The 7,116-nt window shown below is 47.8% G+C and overlaps 1 long non-coding RNA gene and 1 pseudogene across 2 annotated transcripts in view; one reads left to right on the top strand and one right to left on the bottom strand.

The window, feature by feature from the left end:
* The window catches only part of LOC116093614, a 16,433-nt gene extending 11,649 nt beyond the window's left edge, over positions 1–4,784 (bottom strand). For both annotated transcript variants that reach the window (XR_004119766.1, XR_004119765.1), the window contains exons 1-2: positions 4,163–4,784; positions 2,358–2,474 (exon numbers count right to left, since the gene is read on the bottom strand). This is a non-coding gene — a long non-coding RNA (uncharacterized LOC116093614). The remainder of the gene's footprint in view (positions 1–2,357; positions 2,475–4,162) is intronic.
* The window catches only part of LOC116093610, a 4,087-nt pseudogene continuing 1,307 nt past the window's right edge, over positions 4,337–7,116 (top strand).

Raw genomic sequence — 7,116 nt, 5'->3', positions numbered from 1 at the left:
TGTGTGTGTGTGTGTGCTTTTGTGTACATCCAAGCATGCGTGAATGTGTTTATGTGTCCATGTGTGTGAGCAAGTGTTACTGCCATCATGCTTCTGGCAATCTTACGTTGAAGTTCTCTTTTAAGTTTCAAGTTACTTTCTGAGTTTGGACACAGACCAGAAACCTGAGACTGGCAGGATAGTCATATCCAAAAGCCAGAGTGGCATTTGCCACAGGTGGTGTATTCTGCCAACCCCTGTGACAGTGTCTGAGCTTCTGTTTTTTGTTTTTTTTGTTTGTTTGTTTTGTTTTTTGTTTTTTGTTTTTTGTTTTTTTTGAGACAGGGGTTTCTCTGTATAGCCCTGGCTGTCCTGGAACTCACTCTGTAGACCAGGTTGGCCTCAAACTCAGAAATCCACTTGCCTCTGCCTCCCAAGTGCTGAGATTAAAGGCGTGCGCCACCACTGCTTGGTCTGAGTTCCCGTTCTTTTAGAGACCTGCAGAGCATAGACCTTCTCTGACTTGAGTGTTCACATGGTCTCTGCCTGTCCCCTGTCCCCCCATACTACTTTACCTTCATGATGTCAAACATTTACTGAGCACTGGGGTCATAATCTGAAGTCCTGCCCAAGGGCTGCAGGGTGACAGCCTTGTCCTTTGACTTGTAAACCCACTTCAGTTTTAAGTCTCCACCCCTTTCTTCTGGCCCAGACCTTTCCCTCCTCTGGAAGGGGTCCCTACCCCCCAGGTTCACTGCCCCTGATGCCAGTTACATTCCTTAGACATGAAAAGTCAACCATGGGCCAGTTTACTTGCTTCCCACCTTTTGGTTTTGAACCTTCAAAGAAGGTTCTTTGCCTTTAAGCTAGAACACTGGTCCAATGGACAGTGCCCTTGGTGTCCGGCAGCTAGACTGGCCTTAGCAGACTGAGAAGCCATTTGAAGACAAACTGAATTGTCATAATCAGTCTCCTGCTTTCCCTTTTTCTTTAAGAAAGGGTAACGCTGAGATTGCTCCTCCTTAAAATTCAAACGGCAAACGAGATGAAGGTATCAGGGTTTGGCTAAGACCCAATAAGGAAAAGTATGACTTTCTAAACTGTCCAAAACATAAGATTACACATGCATACTAGTGTCTCCTCTCTTAAGAGTTATCCAGCTGGACTTGTCAATGCCCTGGCTAGGAGACCTCTTCTTCAAGAAAGCTGGTTCCCCTGAAGACATGTTAAGAGATGGGAGGAATAATTATCCCACAAATGAGATAATACACTTACATACCCCAGAGGCCCTCCCCGGATGCAGCTGCTTACAGAGGGACTAGGGCTGCTGCTCTTCTGAACTCTAGCTTGAGAGGTAAAACTTTCCTTTCTCCCTTCCTACTTATTTCTCAGAAGTCACATCTCTACTCATTTCCCCTGACCTTCATTCTCTGAAGGCATCTCCCCTCTTCTGTGGCTGTTCCAAACCTCCACTGCTGTGCCTACTTGCTTCCTTGGACACTAACTGAAAAAATATGGCTCATTCGCCATTTTCCCATCAAGAATTCAGGCTGGCCTCAAATTGATATGTAGCAAAGAATGACAGTGAACTCCTGGCCCTCTGCTTCTGCCTCCCAAGGGTTGTGATTATAGAATCACACAATTATTCCTTCACTGAGTCTTGTGTGTGTGTGTGCACACATGTATTGGCATGTGTGTGAAGACCAGGGGTTGAAATCTGGTGTCTTCTTCAATTACTCTCCACCTTAATTTTAAGACATGGTCTGTCACTGAATTTGTAGTTCACTGATTCAGCTAGACTGACAATCCAGGAGGCCTCCTGTCTCCACCTCCCCAGCACTAGAATTACAGGTGCATCCCACCATATCTTATTTTTTATGTAGGTTCTGGGGAACTGAACTCATGTTTTATGTGCTGGTTAGGTTTTTGTCAACTTAGCACAAGTAAGAGTTATTTGGGAAGAAGAATCCAACTAAGAAAATGCCTCCATCAGACAAGTTTGTAAGGCATTTCATGATTGCTGTGGGAGGACCCAGTTCACTGGGGAGGAGGGGTGTCACCCACCCCTGGGCAGATGGTACTGAGTGGTGTAAGAAAGCAGACTGAGAAAGCCATTACAAAGAAGACAATAAGCAGTGTTTCTCTGTGTATGGCCTCTGCTTCAGTTCCTGCCTTCAGGTTCCTGCTTGCAGTTCCTGCCCTGACTTCCTTCAGTGACAAAGTGTGACCTGAGAGCTGAAAAAAAAACCTTCTTCCTCAAGTTGCTTTTGGTCATTGTATATTATCACAGCTAGAGCAACCCTAACTAAAACACCTGGCAAGTTGTTACCAACAGAGCATTTCCCAGTCTCCTGAGTACAGTTTTACACTCTTCTCACCTTTAGCTCCAGGAAGTGACCAGGCTTCCCTTGAATCCTCAGACAGAAGGCACACACACAGTTTGTTCCTTTTCCACTTGCCTTCTTGCACAATTGCTGGGTGCTACCATCTCCCGCCTGGAAAAGCATGCCCTTATTAATATTTTTATCTCTGCTTCTCCCACTTCCCTAATCTTCAGTGGGTAGTCCCAACTAGGTCCTGCCAAACATCCCTGACCACCCACTTGCAGTAATGGCCACAGGCCCCAGTTCCCCCTGAGATCTTACACAGCTGTGGCTTCTCCCTCCAAAGCATAGCAAGAAACTCTTCCTCCCCTTCCTTTCTCTCTCCTCTAGGGACCCGGAAATCCTGTCTGTTCCTTCTGCCTAGCAATTGGCCCCCGGCTTTCTTTACTGACAGATCATGAACCAATTGGGGAACAGGACCTTAGTGTCGGAGCCACCCCCTACACCTGAGTTTGTTTTAAAATTCACACTATGGAGATTCAAATAAGTTTGGCCCCCATAGGCTCACGGAATTGAACGCTTAGTCACCAGGGAGTGATCCTATTTGAAAGGATTCAGTATGGCTTTGTTGGAGGATGTGTTAGTGGGGGTCAACTTGAAGATTCAAGAGCCTAAGCCAGCCGCAGTGATACTTTCTTCCTGCTGCCTTCCAATCCAGGTATAGGACTCTCAGCTACCCTGTCTGCCTGTGTGCTGCCATGCTCCCTGCCATGAGGGTAATAGATTAAACCTCTGAAACTGTAAGAAGTCCCAATTCAATCTGTTATAAGAGTTGCCATGGTCACAGGATCTCTTCTCAGCAATAGAACAGTCAGTAAGACAAACACTAAAAACCTGAACAACGGAAATTTGACTCTTGAATAACATTGGTAGGTATTGTATTTGAGTTTTAACCTCCAGTCCCGGGTACCACAATGGCATGAAGAGCATTGGAAGCCCTTTTTTCTTTTTTGTTCCTAGACATGCATGGATCAGGAGCCTGGGCCATATATGGCTAACACCAGGGAACTGGACAGGAGTTTGGCCTTGTGCTCTCTAGATCCTATGTAGATACTCCATGTGTCTTCTAAACAGGATTCTGTAGCCCTTGGAAGCAGAAGAGGTATCTGTGTCCTTGAGCACATGCTTTACCACCCTAGCAAACTCTGGCGGTAAGCTCTGTGCGTCCTTCCACTGTGCTGGTGAGTGTGAGGTTCCTATCACAGACTAATTGCTCTCAGTGGTGCTGGAAAACCCTGAAGTCCTTATGCCCTCTGTGCCTGGTTCTTGGACTGAGCTCACAAACATGGACAAAATGCTGACTAATTTATGTGCTCATTGGTTTGATGATGAAAGGGATGAGTCTAAAGGAAACACAGAGACCGCTTGCTCTGCTGTTTGTCACTGTCCTGGGGTCATTCCCATGTCACTTCATATTCCTGTAACCCTAGGCTGGGCAGACAATGAAGTTTTGATAGCTTTCAGACTCGAAGAGTCCCAGAAGCAGTGATGCATGCTGGATTAAACTCTCAGGTTAGGGGGCCATACCTTTTTGGTCCTTATATTGAAGGGTGAGCCTCCTTGGATGACAGATTCTCACAGTCTAGTTGTGAAAATTGAGCCCAGCAATGAAAAGAAGGAGAACCTCATTCTCTGCCTATCTGGCCAGTCTCCAGGGGACACTGCCAACTTCCTGAGGACCCAGCAGGGGGAGGGGCTGTAGGCAGAGAGCCACTAGAGCAGGCCTGCCAATCACTGTCTTTGGTATCTGAATACTCAGACCTGTCCCAGGAGACTGTAGAGTTTGGACTGGATCTCACCATTGTCGGATATGTTGGGCTTTAGGCCATGACGGTTGGACCATTTGGGAGTCGGGTAGGGAGGGCTCAGGAACTGCATGCAGACAGACACTGCCCCCTGTGCACTGGTACCTGAAAGTGAAATCACCCAGACTGAAGCCTGTCTGCTCAGTCTCCAAGGAGAGGACAGAAAACATGCCCAAGACTCTGGGGTATTGGGATATCCATGGAGTGAGTAGAAGGTTGGGCTGCTAAGTGGGAAGAGTCCCAGGTTGGCACACATTGAAGAGTTAGGCCTGGTTCTAGGAGGTAGATCCTCTTCAGCATTTTCTAGAGTCTCCTGTCTGTTCCTGTCAGGAGGCCTCGGCCTGTTCCTGTTCTCTTATTAGGTGTAGAGATGGAGGCTTCCCTAGAAGAGGTGAAGTCATGCAATTATGATCTCACTGTGACTTTTGTTACCCTCTACCTCTTGAAGCTGGATCACGCCATCTCCCTGTTCCTGGAATACACAGACACAACCTATGAAGAGAAGAGATATGCCACGGGGGACAGTAATGACATTCTTCTGGTCACACTCCTCCCTAACATCTGTCCACTGGTGCCCAAAGCTTCTACCCAGATCTCTGTTTCTTAGCTCTGTGGATCTCCTTCAGATGAGCCCAGAGCTTATCCCTTCCAGAAACATCCTTGAGGGTGCAGCTTTGTTTTTCGATAAATAACCCTGGGAACAGAGCACTGGCTCCCTTCCCACCCGTGGTTGTATAGGGTTTGTTTAGCACTTGCCTGTGTTTTGTGTGTACCCTAGTCGGTTACCTAGCCTTTGAACGAATACTCTCCTGTAAAACCGTGGGATGTAAGATTGAATGAGTCAGATCACAGATTCCTGTACCTCAGGAGGGCTTGCCTTGACATTTTGGGAGGATCCTAGGGGAAGGGAAGGATGTACAGAGGAGACTTTTCATATTATTTTGTCTATCACGGCTGCTGTTGTGAATGAAGCCAGCAGCCAAGTGATAACTTCAAGCTGGATCTGGACTTTCCCAATGTAGGTCAGGGAAAGGGAGGTTTGGAGAGGGCACAGTGTACTCACCTTATCTCCTGGCCTGGCTGAGGGGGTTGAGATAAATGTTTCTGCTCACCTGCTCCCATCCCTGCTGGCTGCACAGTGTTTCTGTGATGGGCTATGTCCCATCTCTCTCATGCAGGGCACACTGTGCTCATAGAGGGCTTCCCATGGCAGGCACACTGAGTGCCAGGCCCCATGTCTGTCCTCACCCAGGGAAGGGATGGAGGGACCCATTATCCCATCTGACCATCTCTGCTTGTTCATCCAGCTGCCCTACTTAATTGATGGATCACACAAGATCACTCAGAGCAATGCCATCCTGTACCCCATTGCCTATAAGTACAACCTGTGTGGTTGGGGCAGGCTGCAGGATTAGGGACAGAACCATATATCCCTCTTGGCCTGGCTGGAGCAGGATGCTGAGAGCGAGTCTGTGCTGTGTGCTGCAGGTGGAGAGACAGAGGAGAGGATTCGTGTGGACATTTTGGAGAACCAGGTCATGGACACCCACATGCAGTTGGCCATGGTCTGCTACAGCCCTGACTTTGTGAGTCCTCACTGTGTGGGGCAGACAGGGGTTTGCAGGAGTTAAAGGCTTGTGTTAATATACACTTGTCCTATTAGTATCTGAACTTACCCGTTCTCATTCTCAGAGCTTTCTAATTCAGCTGACGCACACACCCAATTCTTATTAGTAAACACTTTCTATCAATGCAGAGAAATCTTTGGCATTGTGGCAGCCGTGACTGGGCATTTGGTTCCTAGATAATAAATTCATGTACTCAGAATTCTCTCCAGCTTTGCACTTGATCACCGTGGTGTGCCATGTTGCCTAGTTGGTTGCACACCATCTGCCTGCTCCTTGAGTGCACAGGTTCAAACCGGAAGAAAATAAAATTAGCCTAATATATTCAGAAATTCACCCAACAGCTTTCTCAGAGCCTAGTCCCCTGTAGAAGAAAGTATCAGGGTCTCTTCCTGATTGGCAGCTCACGGTCAGCCTGAGGACCTTTATCCCTCCTGGCATCAAACGCCGTTCAGCTTTGCTCATGCTGCTCAAATATTGACCCTGCTCTGTGTCACTCCTCAGGAATAGTTGTGTCTCTCATTAACTACCTTGCTTCTCTGGTTCCCCTGGATTTTCAGGTGTAGAACTTATGAGCAGCCCAAAAGCTGTCCTGGTTTGGATGTCAGTGGTGACAGGTTCAGGGACAGACATTCTCGTCTAACTCCCAGTCACCTCTGAGATAACTCTGCTACTAAGCAGGCCTCTGATTAATACAACAGGAACGCATTACATAGAAACCTAGGTACTAGCACAGGCCCAGAATAGAAAGGAGCGTACCCTTCTGTACAACCCTATGAGGCCAGCCTTTCTCTAGAACACCCCTGTCTAAGGGTTGTGACAACTGTTTTCTATCTCGGGGGAGAAGTGAAAGCCAGAGTTCTTGAAGGGCCTCCCAGACCAGCTGAAGCTCTACTCTGAGTTCCTGAGGTAGCAGCCATGGTTTGCAGGGAACAAAGTAACAGGTAACAGGTGGGGAGGAGGAGCTGCCATCCTCCCCTGGCTTCAGGATCCCACCTCCCTGACCCCCACTGACCCTCACTTCCTGAAGATCAACTTTGCAGAATCTCCTGTCTATGATGTCCTTGATCAGCACTGAATGTTTGAACCCACGTACCTGGACGCCTTCCCAAACCTGAAGGACTTTGTGGCCCTCTTTGAGGTGATGCCCTGATCCTGCTTCCTCTTGGATGCCCTATTTCCCTTCCCCTTTTCCAGGTTGCTTCCCTAGTCCTGATCTAATTGAGTACTAACTTTCTGTCAGGACCCATGTTCAGCCTCTTAGATCTGCAGAGTCAACTTATCACTGCAACATGCAGGCAACCCGGACAGATAAGGAACCTG

This window comes from Mastomys coucha, unplaced genomic scaffold (genome assembly GCF_008632895.1).
Source record: "Mastomys coucha isolate ucsf_1 unplaced genomic scaffold, UCSF_Mcou_1 pScaffold16, whole genome shotgun sequence".
NCBI lineage: Eukaryota > Metazoa > Chordata > Mammalia > Rodentia > Muridae > Mastomys > Mastomys coucha.
Note: the sequence above shows the minus strand (reverse complement) of the source record. Positions and strands in the feature narration are given on the sequence as shown.